Genomic DNA, 16421 nt, shown 5'->3' on the forward strand with positions numbered 1-16421 from the left:
ATCATAATGTGACTCACTAATCGTGGGTGCTATAAAGTGGCTCCGAAGGATGTGATGGACATCTTCAAACATTGGAAGGAGAGGATCATAGGTTTCAAAACACATGTCTTTACCTAGACATATACGTGCATCCATATGTAGGCCTTCCATATCGTAGGCCCGATTGTAAGTATTCCAGAGTCTCGGGGGGTCCACCTTATGTAAGCCAAGTATACAACGTGCATTCAAAAGGTATTGAAAAAACCCCTCTATAACCACTTTTTACCTATTTTATGTACCCCTACTATGATTTTTTGGAGTGCAATAATTATATACCTTTGATAAATGTGAAATTTGAAAAGCCTATATTTTTTTGATAAATGTGAAATTTGAAAAGCCTATATTTTCCCCCCTCCTCTTGTACATTTTAGTGTAAATTGAAACATACACAAGCATTGTTTGGGGATAGAGGTAATCTCACTGAGTCACAGCTCTCTTTATGGCACATTATCAAAGCTTGCATTATCCAACACATATGGAAGTGTTGGAACATGGTGGTCTTCAACACAAAATACCCTTTCATGGTCTTCTATTGTGGAAAGTAAAAGAGTCCATTATTCAAGTTCTGGGCTATTATAGCCGGGTTTGCTATGCCTTATCATACTCTTAAGGCTAACTCTAGGGGTGAAGCTTTTTAAGCAGTAAATTTTCAAATTCTTTCTCAAAAAATTCTTCTGATTTCACCAAAAAAAAAACTAGCCTTTTATTGAAATTTAAAGGAATTTTTATGTTAATAACTTTTGAAAGTAATGCTTTAAGCACCTAAAAGCCTAAAATATACCCCTTAATTGAATATTTATCCTATTTCATTCTTAGGAACTTATAAGACAAGCCAATAACACAAGGTAATGACTGGAAAACACCGAAATACATGTAAGCATGATGAGAAAAGGTTACAAGTATACACCAACTGACCCAAACATCAACTACTCATTGAAACTTAACAATCCTATAGAAAAGATCTAAAGAACATGTAAAGTCAATCATAAAGGATATTTAGGAGAAACTCCAATATATGGTTCATTAGTTATGAGCAAGCAACATCTCTTTGTTTTGTATCGACATGGACTCATGGCGTGTGTTCTAGTATTAGGCAATGGGTAGTTAAATCTTGTTAATGACCATCTCTTATTGCTTAATCGTATAAGCATTAATGTGTTGCAACCATTCTACGTGTTTCTGGAAGAAATATAGACTAGAATTTTGTCGCAAAGGTCAATCTTTATAAGCACGAACCTCGCTTGCCCACTAAAGACTTTGAGTGGGAAAGGGAGATGGGGACAGACACTGGAGGAAGAGGTCCTCCAAATCTAGCTTTAGCCCAACGTACATTTGACATGACACCATCCTCCTTGCATGTATTTGATGCTGACTTCATCGACAAGGACATCTGGTAAGGTGATTTTGCTCATGGTAACCCTTCTCACTTCCCTCTACTAAAGGATATGATCTCCTCGCTGAATGCAAAGCATGAAACTTCAAGAGGTGACGCTGCAGTCCCTCACTCTCTAACCGTTGGTAGTGGAAACCCCAAGCCGGCACTAAGGCCCTCATATGCAGGCATTGTCCAAGAGTTCACAGGAGGGCTTTTCACCCCCCCTTTCATGCATCATTCTTCTAGCTTTGCCAGTAAAGGAGAACGTGAAGGAACAAGAGAGAATTGCAACTCCCTGAAACAACGAAACTCACTCAATGGAAACGACGGGGGATCATCAAGAGAACCAGGAGGAGACACTGAACGAAGGTCAGACAGTGTTGATGTAGATGCCTCGAGGGGTGGGTTCCTTTCAAGCCAGAAGAAAGAGGATGTACAGGCGCCCACCAAGAGCCCCTCTCTCCATTTCACAGATGGGTACAGCTTAGCCAGAGACGCAAAAGACATAACTCCTCTCCTAATTCTCAATCCAATGACTGCACAAACAGACGTCCCAAGACAACAGCAAACACAGGCGGAGGGATTAAGACACCAAAATACAGAACCAAAGTACAGAGGAGAAGCTGAAGGTCATGCATCAGAAGACCCATGACAACATCAACCGGAGAATCAACAGTGTGAAGTTGAGGAGAAGCCATCTCCTAAAGGTAAAGTGGCTGCTTTCCTTGATGAGGATAGACTTGAGCAATCCATAGATTGGTTGCAATCTCATGCTCTAACAGGTTGTCTTCCTAGTCCTAGACCTCGAGCTACCTTTCTTGAGGGGTGGCTTAGAAACAACTAGATAAGAAAAGGATTGGTTGTCACCAGTGTTAGATTCTTAAGAAAAGGGTTCTTCTTTTTCCTTTTTGAGACAGAGGATATGGCCTGGAAGGCCCTTCACCATGCTCTCTGGACCATAAGGCATCAACCTCTCTATGTAGAGTTTTGGTCTCAGGACTTCAATTTTGACAAGCCTAGATCCCACCTTTGTCCCTATTTGGGTAGAGCTCCCTAACCTTCCCTTCTCTTTGGTGAATCAATCTCCTAACCTATGCAAAAGCTTAGGACAAGTTATAGATATAGAGAAGGAATAATTCATCAATACTAGAGGTCACCCCCAGGTATGTGTCAGGTTAGATGTTGCTGAGGAGCTTCCAGAGACAATGGTGATAGTCAATAGAAATGGGAGTGTCTATATGGAGCAGCTTCTAATTTACAAGAACCTTCCTAATTCATGCTTTCTGTGTGGGTTATCATCTCACATAGTCAAAATTTGCCCTCTAATTTAGAGGAATGGTCCCAAACAAATTCAGGAACCAACCCAATAAGAGGCCAATCTTCCTCCCAAGCCCAAGTGGACTGTCAAAGGCAAACCAAAGAACCAGGCTTTGGGGAAAAATGTAGAAACATGGGTAGATAAGGGTACAATCAAGGAGGAAGATGAACAGAGGAAGCATGATATTCAACAAGAGAAGGAGAGAGTGACATTTCCACTAGCCACCAACAATGCTTTTGAGGCACTCATTGACCAGGAAATAGAGAAGTGGATACAGGATGCACAAATGGAAGAAGCTAAAATCAAACTTGGCTGGTCCATAGAGTCTGAGGAGGATGTTAATCAAATAGATGCCAACATGAGTGAATCAGATGTGGGAGAATCAGAGGAAGAACTCCCTCTAGCACAAAAACAAGATAAGACTACTAAAGCCCATGTCAAACCTCAAGCCGCTACTCTAAACAAGAGAAGGATCTCTCAAGTCAAAGGCTAGAGTGCCCCACCCAAAATCCCAGCCCCCAAGGCTAAAAAATGGAAGAGTAAGAATGGTAAATAAACCATTCACTTTTCTCACACTCAATATATGTGGGATAACTGACCCTTGGAGGAGTCAAGAATTGGCCAAATGGATGAGGGATAGCTCTTTGTCCCCAAATTTTCTTGTTTTACAAGAGGTTAAAGTAATTAATGACACCCTAGAAAAAAGACTAAAAAATGTTAACAATAGAAGAATATGGTACTTATGAGGAAGGTAGAGGAGGCACTGCAATTGGGATACTTTCACACTACAAGGATTGTGTCATCAAGTGCATGCAGGACTTAAATACAGATCCAGCTTGCTCTAGAATACAGATCCAGCTTGCTCTAGAATGCAAAATGAAAAGGTTTTCTTTCACATTTGTGTCAATATATGCCCCAATAGGATCCATGGAAAGAAGAGCCACATGGGATTCAATGTTGAATTTGGGAAGTCACTGTTTCATTATGGGGGATTTCAATATGGTGGAGAATTCTAAAGACAGATGGATCCAGAAAGGGTCAATAATTAGGGGTCCTGAACAACAAATCTGGAAAGATCTCAAGGAAAATTTGCAATTGTGGACATTGGGACTCCCAGCATTTACAAATGGAGCAACAGGCAGATAGGCAATCTCAGGAGAGAAGCCAGACTAGACAAAGTGTATATTGCCCAATCTCTGAGTGACTAGGCTCTAGAAGTCAAGCAATCAACCTTTTCCTCTCTCACCTTATCAGATCATAAGCCTTTGTTTGCTTGTATTGATTTGGGGAGTGGGAAGAAAGGAAATTCATGGTTTAAAGTTGACCCTTCCTTGTTCAAGCTGCAGATAGTCCAAAAATAGATTATAGAAAAATGGAAATTTTCTTTTTCAGTAGCAGATTCATTTTCATAGGGTTGGCAGGATGCTGTAGAAACTGTCCAGACAATTCTAAAGGAAGCTAGAAAAAACAGCGCTGCTATTAGAGCAAGGATAATGGATAAACTTAAGAAGGAGATTGAAATACTAGAACAAAGAGCAAGGATTAATGATCTCAATGCTTAGCATCAGTTACTAGATAAAAGAAAAGAAATCAGGATACAGGAGTAGATCAAGATACAAAATGCCAAGATTTACTTCAGGGATTGGTGGGCAAGCAAGATAGATAGACCAACCAAGGAGAATTTCATGAGGATTAGAAAAAGGAGACACCAAGAGGAAATTCCTTTGTTGCAAAAGGAAGATGGTGAAGTGGCTAAAACAGAAGTAGATAATGTGGAAATCATTGTCAGTCACTTCAAAAATCTTTTGAGCACAGTTGACATAGCAAATAACAAGGTCCTAGAGGCTAGAGACAAATCAAAGAGTGTAACTTAGACAGAAACCATCTAGAAAATGATCTCTCCCTACAGGAACTTAAAGAGGCTTCCTTTTCAATGGCTGATGGCAAAACACCTAGAGAAGATGGACTACCTGTAGAATTCTACAAGTTTTTTTGGGACACTGTTGGACCCTCCTTACTGGTTGTTTGGAGAGAGAATGCTAATCATGACTTTCTTCTAGATCACTTAAATGGAGGGGTAATCAAGCTTATACCAAAATAAGGGGACAAGTCAGTCCTAAAAAATTGGAGACCCTCACTATGCTAAATTTTTCATACAAGATTTATACCAAAGCCATCGCTCTGAGATTGAGATGTAAAATGGACAAGTGGATTCTAGGGGAACAGAAAGATTTCATAAAGAACAGACATCTTCTGGAGGCAATCATCAACTTATGGGAAGGCTGCACACATGCTGAAGAAAGCAAGCAAGAGATCTATTTAATAAAAATAGACTTTGATAAGGCATATGACAGACTTAGTTGGGATTTTTTGCTACAGTCCCTTAGCAGTTTGGGACTGGGAACTAATGTCAACTCTTATGTAGCTCTATTACTCTCCAATGCCTCTGCAAAGGTGTGTGTTAATAAAGAAATGTCCAAGAGCTTCATGCTGAAAAGATCCATAAGACAAGGATGCCCATTGGCTCCTCTCTTATTTGCTATAGGTGCACATGCTTTGGGAAGGCTGATAAAAGATCAGGTGGCAATAGGTGAAATAAATGGTATAGAGCTCCCTTCACAAAAGCAGCTAGTAACTAGCAATTTGCAGATGATACTACTCTGACATCAGAAACACAGATGTAGATATAAAAAGAGCTATGGACTGTATGGATATCTTTTGTATTGCATCTGGATCCAAAATAAATCACTCAAAAACGGGTTATGCCTTGTTATCTGGAGACCCCAAAAATCTTTTTGAATAGATGGGTTGTAAGAGAATTTCTCATGGTCAGATTTTTAGATTGTTGGTGGGTATCCCTATGGGTTTCAACGTTAAGATGAAAGACACATGGGATTGGTTTCTAGAAAGGTTAAAAAAAAAAAGACAGACTCAGGTTGCAGGCAAACTTAGCAAGAAGAAGGGTAGTACTAAATCAATGTATATACCCAATAGCTATCTTTTATCTCTCATGATGGTGTCCTTTTAGAACAGACTTAGAAAAGTTTATAAGAATATGTAGATCCTTCTTGTGGGGGGGGACACTAGAAGAAGAATAGCCAAGGTCAAGTGGGCTTTTTGCACCATACCAAGAAAGGAAGGAGGCTTGGGTGTTATAAATATACAGCTAGCAGCTTATAAATTAGCTGCCTCTTGGATAATAAAAGCCATCACTGCTCCTAAAAGCGATTGGTGGGCTAACCTCCTCTTCAGAAACTTCAAGTATGTTAGGCCTCACAGAGCTCCTAGATGGAAGGACTATCCCCTTCTCTCAGCCATAGAGAATCTAGAACCTTGAACTACCAAAGGGATCCAGTTTTGGAAAACTCTACGGTGGGACTTTGAACAGATAAAAAGTCACATTATCCTCCCTAGAAAAGGGAGATTTATGGCTTTAGATTCAATCTTGGTTTCTACCTTTTTCACCAAACAACAATTAAGAAAGGGTTATTCTGTTGGGGAGATGTATGGGACAAGACCAACTTCAGGTGGAAGACATGGATGGAGATAAGAAGAAAATTCAGACTCAGCAATGCAGATCAAGACTTGATTATGAGAATACAGTTGAGGGAGGGAGACACCATTTGGAAATAGGGCAGAATCCTCAACTTCCCTAGAGAGTTTGGCTGGGTAGGTAGCTTAAACCTCTTACCTATTCCCACTCCCTCTGAAGGTATAGAAGAGATTGTGACTAAACTTAATACTAGATGGAACAGTTTTGATAATGAAAGGAAATGGGGTAACAAATTTGAGTTGATTTAAGACAGAAGAATCCTAGAGAAAATGTCCATGTTGTTATGGTTAATTCTACACAAGGCTATTTGGACAAACTGGAGAAGGCTCAGATTTGGTAAGGGAGATGGTACATGCAAACACTTTGTGGGTATCAAGGAGGACATCTTCCATTTGTTCATAGCTTGCCCTAGAGCAAGAAAAGTATGGAAATTTGTGTAGTTAAGAATAGGGGAACCAATAAACTGGAGGTCTATCTCCACCATATTCCTTCCACCAAGTAGATGCAATCATCGTCTTAACATCAAGATTCCAAGGATCTCCAAAAGATCCTTCATGGTTTGTATACCTCACTCGTTGTCGGTAGGCCAATTTTCCTTAATGCTCCCAGAAGCAAGTTCTTACAAACCTCTTAAAAGTTACTTATGACTTTTGGATTCTGCGATTGAGCATCCATTTGATACTATGGATGTATTACAAATGCGGCTCCATGCAAAGGGGTGTGCATTTTCTTCCATCTCTTATCTGCCGAATATACCACTTGTTGCTTTTCCCTAGGTGCAAAGCGCATGAATTCTTTAACCTGTCGTATTGCTTCAGACATTTTTCAACACATTACCTATTAAATTACATGGCACATCGGAATAGAATGACAAAATATGAAGAGGGGAGAGGAGAAGAATGGAGATGAGGAGAGAGGGCACAGTTAGAGAGCACACCACAAATGACTAACTGTACACTAGATTTAGTTGAAAAAATAGAATATATACAAACCCTTTTAGGGTTAGGGTTAGGGGATCTAACCCTTTCCTTTATAGCACTCTATAAGGTTAGTGCTATGCAAATATGATCACATGATGGTGCTACATGATCACATGATGTTGAGCGTGAACTCTCAACACCTTCCCTCAAGATCAACATCATGAAGTAGGCCTTCCCTCAAGATGATGATTCAGGGGAATCGAAGAAGGACTGAGCATTACATTCCATCACACCCCTTTAATGGGAATGTCCTTCCTCTGCATCAAACCAAGAGCTAGCCGGTGTTTCTCGAATAGCTCTTTACCGAGTGGTTTGGTAAAGATGTCTGCAACATTTTCTTTGCTATCACAATGCTGCAGTGTGATGCTCGTGTGATGTCACCAAACAACACTCTTTCTCTGATGAAGTGCTCTCTGACATCAATGTGCTTTGTTCTGGAGTGATATACTGGATTTTTGGCCAATGCTTGAGCCGATTGATTATCACAGTATATTGTTGTTGGCTTTGACTCATCAAAGTAATCTGTTTCTGACAATAGTCTTCTGAGCCATATAGCCTCACATGCACCTATAGTGAGTGCTCTATATTCTGCTTCAGTCGAAGACAAAGAAACAGTTGGCTGTTTGTTTGACAACCATGATATAGCACCTTGACCAAGGAAAAATGCATATCCCTGTGTCGATCTCCTGGTCTCATGATCTCCAGCATAGTCACTGTCACAGTATCCATGCAACCGTGGATGACTTCCTTTGTATTCTATCCCAAACTGTCTTGTACCTCTGATGTATCTCAAGACTCTTTTGGCTGCATTCCAGTGAGACTGTTTTGGATTTGCCATAAACTGTGCTAGTGAGCTTACTGCATAACAAATATCTGGCCGTGTGATTGTCAGATATATAAGAGATCCAATGAGTTGCCTGTAGTATCTGTCATTGACTATAGGATTTTCTGAATCTTTAGTAAGTTTCAAACTCTGTTCCATGGGAGTGGCTACAATCTTGCAATCTGCCATATGAAACTTCTTCAGGAGACTGTCAACATACTTAAGCTGACTCATGAATGTGCTATCTGAATCTCTCCAGAACTCAATTCCAAGACAATAGTGCATAAGTCCAAGATCTTTCATGTCGAACTCTGCAGATAAGTCTTGTTTTAGTTTTCTGATGAAGCTATCCTTGCTTCCTGTCACAATCAGATCATCTACGTACAAAAGTGCAATAGTGATGTCGTCCCCTTGAACTTTGTAGTAGAGAGTATGATCTGCATTGGACTTCATGTATCCCAGATCAGCAAAATACTTATCAATTCTGCTGTACCAACTTCTGGGTGCTTGCTTTAAGCCATAGAGACTTTTCTTGAGATGGCAAACCTTGTTCTCCTTTCCTGGTTCAACATAACCTGCGGGTTGTTGCATGTAGACTTCCTCGTCTAGATAACCATTGAGAAATGCATTCTTGACATCGAGCTGATACACATTCCATTTACTGAGTGTCGCTAGTGATATCAAGAACCGTATGGAATCCATCTTTGCTACTGGAGCATAAGTCTCATCATAATCTTGGCCATATTGTTGTGCAAATCCTTTTGCAACTAATCTGGCTTTGTATCTCTGAATACTGCCATCTGGATTGTACTTCACTTTGTATACCCATTTGTTGGCTATGGCCTTCTTTCCTGGTGGAAGGTCGCATAATTCCCAAGTGTTATTTTTATACAAAGCATCCATTTCTTCATTCATAGCAGTTTGCCATTCTGGCTTATCTACGGCGTCTTCAAAGTACACTGGCTCTTCTGTAGCCATGATGGTAGTCATAAGAGCATAGTTGGTGGTTTCCACCTGAATTGCTTTGCCTTTCTGAGCATATGTCAATCTGGCTGGTGGTCTGCTTTCCCTAGTAGACCGTCTGAGCTGCTGTGGCGCTGCTTGGGGTGTTGCTGGCAATTCTTGCTCTTCTTCATCAACCTGTTATGTAGATGACTGTGAAGTCGATGCTTCTATCTCCTGTGTAGGTGAGGTTTTCCATTCTGATTCCTCATCGAAGATTACATCTCTGGAGATAATGACTTTGTGGTTGATGGGATCATACAATTTGTATGCTTTGCTTTCTTCACTGTAGCCAACCATGATGCATTTGCGGGACTTCGCATCCAATTTCCTATGATGATCATCATGTATGTGGGCATATGCTATGTAACCAAATATGCGGAGATGCCCAATGCGTGGCTTGTGTCCAGTGAATGCTTCATAAGGAGTCATACCTTGTATCGGTTCGGTAGGAAGCTGATTAAGCAAGTAGTTAGCTGTAGCTATTGCTTCTGCCCAATACTGATTCGGAAGATGCTTTTCACTAAGCATTGCTCTAGCACTATATGCTAAAGTCCCATTCTTCCTTTCAGCTCTTGCATTTTGCTGAGGAGTATCTGCACATGTGAATTGTCTTCGAATGCCGTGATTTTTGTAAAAGTTCATGAATGCTGAAGACATGTATTCACCTCCTCTGTCTGATCTCATGACCTTGATCTTTCTACCTGTCTGATTTTCTACCATGGCTTTGAATTCTTGAAATCTGGCAAACACTTTAGATTTTTCTTTCAGAAAGTAAACCCAACAATATCTGCTGTAGTCGTCGATGAAGGTCAAGTAACAAAGTGAACCATTGATGTTGCGGGTCTGGGCATAACCCCATACATTTGTATGAATCAAATCAAGAATACCTCGTGCACGAGAGGTACTTCTGACAAAGTTGGTTCGCTTTTGTTTGCCGAAGCAGCATGCTTCACAAACTTTTCCAAGAAACTGTAGCTTCGGAATTCCAATTGCCATATTTTGATTCTGGAGATCTAACAAGTACTTGAAGTTGACATGACCATATCTCTTGTGCCATTTTGCAGATAGTGGCATCTGTTGCATTTGAGCTGACATGGCATGCTTATCTGGTACTGTAGCTAGCATCCTGTATAAGCGTCCTTCCTTGACACCTTTTGCTACTAGCTGACCTCTTTTGGATTTGTCTCTGATAGTACATTCATCACTGTCGAAGATGACTTTGTAGTTGTGTTCCGTCATTTGACCTACTGACAAAAGGTTCTTGCTGAGCTTCGGAACATAAAGCACATCTTTGACTAATCCTTTTGTACCAGTGAAATTGTTCATAGGGATAACACCTGTCCCTTGAACCGGATTTGGTGTATTGTCTGCTGTGTAGATGAGATTCTTTTGACCTTCTAATGGCTTCATTTCTGTGAACCATTCCTGGTGATTTGTCATATGAGATGATGCACCGCTGTCGATGTACCAAGGATCCTGTTCCACTTGGTCGACTTGATAGCCGAAATCCTCTTTGGGATTGAAATCAGTGTGCATTGTATCAGTCTGATGCAATTCCTCACTTGCAAGAAACATATTGCCATGTTCATTTGCAAAATGACTGTGACTAGAATGTTCACCACGATGATTTCTTCTTCCTCGGGAATTCCCTCGATTACTGCTGGATTGACCGCCTTGGTCATACTGCTTCTTGTGGCAATCTCTTTCATAGTGTCCAAACTTGTGACAGTAGTTGCACTGGATGTTTGACACATTGGTGGATGCATTCCCTCGTCCTTGGAATCTTCCTCGGTTGGAATGATTTCCTCTTTGCTGATTTTGATGTTGCTGAGGATGATGCTGATGCTGATGCTGATTCTGACTTTGTTGATGATGACCACTTTTCTGATATGATCTACCTCTGTTTCTGCCTTTGCCTCTGCTTCTGTCTGAAGCTGTGAATGCTTGATCATTAGAATGACCTTTACGTGCTTGAATGGCTTGAGTGCTGAGTTCTTCACCAAGTAGAACTGACTGAAGTTCTTCCAGTGTTGGAATTTGCCGTTGGATGGCAATACTTTGGACTAGATTCTCATATCCTTCTCCTAGTCCATTCAGGATTACTTGAACCATTTCTGCGGGATTCATAGTCTCTCCTGCTGCTGCAAGTTGATTGTTGTAGTCTTTGATGCGGAGTACATAAGCATGACCGGTTTCATTGCTATTGCGGAAACTCTGGTTGATCTGGTTTCTCAAGGTGAGAATCCTGGATGTGTTCTTGGACTCGTAGAGAGCTGCGAACATATCCCATGCTTCTTTTGATGTCTTGACTGTGTTGAGCTGTCCTAGCATGACATCTTGCACATTCTGCTTGATCAGGTGATAGGCATACTTGTCTTTCTTATCCCATTCTGCTTGAGCTCAGGCAATGGCAGGATCTGCTACTGGTGCGGAAACTGTTTGTGTAGATGTAGATCCCAATGTAGATTCCATTGCTGGTACTGTGACAACAGATGGAGTAGAGCTACTGCTGGCTGGATCGGCCAATGGTCTAGGTATAGATCCATCGACATACTCCCATTTGTCTTGAAGCACAAGAATGGTCTCCATTCGGTATTTCCATGTACCGTAATTGGAGTTGTCTAACTTAGCAGATGCCTCCAGATTGAGGTTGCTAGTCGACATGGTGCAAACAATGTACTCAAAAGTGTCTTGAAAAACTCTGTATGAATCAACTGCAAATACACTGAAGATGCCAAGTGAAATCTCTGTACCGTCGGTGAAGATAGAACTGCAGTACATAAGATCTGATCTGTGTTACAAGGCTTGTGGCAATGATGTCGGGAATAGCCAAGAGGCTTTACAAGGCTAAAAAAATGATGTGCACGATGCCGTGAGATAGCCAAATAGGCTTTACAATGGTGGCATGTGTGTGTGAAATCAAGTGCTATCTGCCCACTGAATCAATCTGCAATGCCTCTGAACTCTGAAGTCTGCTCACTGAACTGATGAACGTAAGGTTTCAGGTAATGTAATGATGTGAAATCGGATGTGAGCGTATGGACTGACTCCGAGTAGGTACTAGTTGGGAATTTTGGGCATGGCTTAGATTGGCAACTTGGGGAATTCAAACCGTCCCCTCTATGGCAATCTAGTCTACTCTGATCTAGATCTAAACCAACCGTCGATCAATGAAAGAGCAGCAAAAAATTCCTTTTCTTTTGTTCTTTTTAAGTGCTGGGTCAGATGCGTCGATGTAGAGGCAAATGTGCGTGAAGGAAGTGGTTTTGTTGGTGAGGCACAAATGTGAGTGTAACTTGCGTCAAAATGTGCACGTGATGTAACGAGCGCGTAGAGCACGAAAAAATGAGCGACTTTCCTTTTTGGAGCACCCTCAAATTCTTCCTGGATCAAGAGGTACGACTTGATCTAGGTGGAGGGGCAAAAGGAGTGCAAATGGTGCTCAATGATGATGTGTCACTGTGAGTCACATGCAGTGATGATGTGGCACTGTGCTTAGCAAGAGGTGTGCCAGTGAAGCTCTGTGCTGAGGTGGCAGGAGTGTGCACATGCAGTGTGTGCACAGTGTGCCTGGCAAGAGACTGTGCCTGCAGGGGTCAGTGCTGAGGTGGCACTACTGATGTGGCAGAGATAACGTGGCAGTGATGACGTGTCACTGATGACATGGCACAAGTGATGTGGTTGATGATGTGTCACTGATGATGTGGCACAAGTGACATGTCTGTCTACATGGCAATGCTGATGTGGGCTGCTAACATGGCAGTCGATTGCCACGTGTTAGCTGGATGACGTGGCAGACATGATAAGATGATGACGTGGCAATTGGAGGTAAGGTTGCCACGTGGCAAAACTCTATCTGCCACGTGTTGAAATGCGAGGCACCAGAATCTATCCAAGATTCTAACAGAATCTTGGAGATTCCATCGTCTTCTCCGTCGATGGAGTTCGTTGGAGAGCGCGGCTCGTCGTAGGTGTTGATGCAGACTTTACTGAGTCGTTTGGAGAGGCGTCTCGTTTTAGTAGAAGAGCGGCTGGTGGAGGAAGCCTTTGCATGAAGCTTCTTGCGATCGCGCCCGCGTTGGAAGGTAGGCTTGCTGTTTGGAGGAGACCCGTCGATCGGAGATGGCGCTCGATGTTGGGCTTTGGAGCTTCGGTCATTCGGAAGTCATGCTATGAGCCCGCAATGCAAGAGAGGCTTGGACGCTCTTTTGCAATGGAAGCGTTGCCGTTTGGGTCGCTCTGCAGCTGGTTATGGAGCTGGATTGACTGTCGTTGGTGCGAGGAGCTGTCTCGTTGTCTCTCAGGTTATGAATCCCTTTCCCAGAAGACAAGATTTCCACCTCCTTGGTGGAACGTAGCAGGAAGGAGGAGGGGACTAGGTGATGGAAGAACTCTTCTTGAAGAGGTTAGGCTCGCGAGAGATGGCCAAATGGCGACCTCGACGAGAAACTCGTGTGCGGTATTTGGGCAGTCGAACACTGGATCGGCGAGCTTCTGCACAGACAAAAAAAAACAAGTCTCCTGCTGCAGTGGAGGCGGACAAGTATTCAGTATGCACTACCGATGGATTTGAACCCTACGAAAAAACCGGGCAAGAAACCACGACGGATGTAGAGGAAAGCTTCAAATTGGCTGGGGTCGAAATAGGCCCAAAGAAGCTTTCGATACGTCTACTTGCAACATCATCTGATGAGGCACAGGAGCTAGAGCCGCGTCGTTGGTCATCGTAGGTAGGAGCTTCTACCTGGCCTTTGTGAGGTGCTGTAGGTTGTTGTAGACTGGTGCATCAATGGGCGCTGCAGAGAAGCCTTTGTGGCTCGTTGGAGACTGTTATAGGGCTTGCTGAGAAACCGCCTTGTGAGCTAAGGCTATGTTGAAGGAGTGTCGGTAGATAGAATGCCATACAAAGCTTCCAAAGTTATGTTTTCCACTATTGAATCTGAGCTCCTCAATGTGGTTGCTGCGGCAGTGAAGGAAAACAGGAAAGTGAAGACTGTCACGGAGAATTCCTATAACATGAGCAAGGTCGCTTGCCTCTCAACGGAAATATTTGAAGCATGAAATCTCTCAAGGAACTCTTAACGGAAATCCTCTCTCACTCAGAAAGAAGAGATCTCTCTCTCTCACAATAAGAATGTCTCAAGAAACAATGAATCGAATGGAAGGAGATTAACGAAAATCTCTCAATCTCTCATGGATGGAAATTTCTCTCGAATGGATGGAAATTCTCTCAACGGAAGTGAAGGGAAAAAAATCTCACAATCACTCAAGAGAACTCTCAATCTCACAATCTCTCTCACACTCTCAAGGATCACAATGTCTCAGCGGAAGACAAGGAAGCTCTGATACCATGACAAAATATGAAGAGGGGAGAGGAGAAGAGTGGAGATGAGGAGAGAGGGCACAGCTAGAGAGCACACCACAAATGACTAACTGTACACTAGATTTAGTTGAAAAAATAGAATATATACAAACCCTTTTAGGGTTAGGTTTAGGGGATCTAACCCTTTCCTTTATAGCACTCTATAAGGTTAGTGCTATGCACATATGATCACATGATGGTGCTATGCACACATGATCACATGATGTTGAGCGTGAACTCTCAACATAGAAACTGAACAAAGAATAGAGAGTCCACGGCAAACTAACAAAATTTTCCTTCAATACTTATGTTGTACAGATGATGGCACTGTCCACCCATGCGCTCCCACAGTGGAGCTTAGATGGCGAGCCTTACAACTTGAGCACCTTGGACCACTGGTGGTTACCAGTAGGGTGGGGCATTGAGCATATCTAACAACCCCCCTCAATGTCCACCCATAGGTGAACTACCTTCTCAGCCCAATGCCGAGTCTGTGAAGATGACCCTGAAGCTGATCCTTCCCAAGTGCCTTGGTGAAGATATCTACTCCATTTTCCTTTGTTGGATAGTAGACCAATTCCACTATCCCATCCTCAATCAAATCATGCACATAGTGATACTGAATCTCTATATGTTTTGTGCGTGCATGAAACACTAGATTTTTAGCAGTGGCCATGCAACTTTGATTGTCACACCTTAGCATAGTTGCCTCATCCTCTTGCACTCCCATGTGCCATAAGATCCTCCTCAGCCACACTACTTCACATGCAGCAAAACATGCTACCTTTTACTCAGCCTCGGTAGAAGACTATGCCATTGTTGGCTGTTTCTTACTGATCCAAGAGAAGATACCTGAACCTAAAGAGAAACAATATCCAAAAACTGATTTCTTGGAATCAACATCTCCATCCCCAATCTGAGTCACAATGACCAGCCAAGGAAGCTCCCGTACCATAGGTGATGCCATAATCAAGAGTGCCCTTCACATACCTGAGCACCCTCATCCTTGCATTCCAATGATTTTCCCGGGGCTTATTGCAGAAAACCTGCTCAAAACACCAACAGCAAAATTGATGTCCGGTTTGGTGTTGCACAGATAGATGAGACTACCGACCAACTTCCTATACCTCCCAATGTCTACTGGTGGTGAGGCATCCTCCATAGATAGCCTTGCATTTACCTCCATAGGTGCAGCTATCTCCTTACACTCAGACATACCAAATGCCTTCAAGATCTCCCTTGCATATTTCTGCTGAGAGATGAAGATCTTGCTTGGCTCTTGCTAGACTTCAATCCCCAAACAGTAGTGCATCAAGCCTAAGTCTGTCATCTCAAACTCCGTGCTCAACGCCTTTCTAGTATGATGGATCATGTCTTCATAGTCACCTATAATTAGGAGATCATCCACATATAGAACAATAATAGTAGGTTTTCCCCTTTCCTATACACACACAAGTTAGCATCTGAGGCACATCTTTTGAAGTTTAATTTATGAAAGAATTTGTCTATCCATTGGTACCATGCTCTTGGGGCCTATTTCAGCCTGTACAGAGCCTTCTTCAGCTTACATACCTTGTTCTCAGAATGGGGGGCCTCAAACCCAAGTGGCTGAGCCATGCACACCTGCTGATTTAACATCCATTTGATAAACTTGCCACTTTTTATGAGCAGGCACCGATAGTACTGTGCGAATAGTGGTCATTCTGGCAGTCGGAGCGAAAGATTCCTGAAAATCAAACCCTTCCACTTGCAAAAATCCTTGTGTAACCAATCTGGCTTTGTACTTTTCCAAAGTCCCATCGGCCTTGTTCTTTACCTTCCAAACCCACTTGGTGCCAATAACCTTTCTATCGGGTGGTCGATCTACTAGCTCCCAAGTTTCATTCTTCATGATGCTTTCATATTCTACTTGCATAGCATTTTTCCAATCTTGGTTTGCAAGTGCTTCCTCCAAACTCGTAGGCTC

Source organism: Dipteris shenzhenensis, chromosome 25 (genome assembly GCF_047967505.1).
Source record: "Dipteris shenzhenensis isolate YYH24624 ecotype China chromosome 25, Dip_SZ_1.0, whole genome shotgun sequence".
NCBI classification, from domain to species: domain Eukaryota; kingdom Viridiplantae; phylum Streptophyta; class Polypodiopsida; order Gleicheniales; family Dipteridaceae; genus Dipteris; species Dipteris shenzhenensis.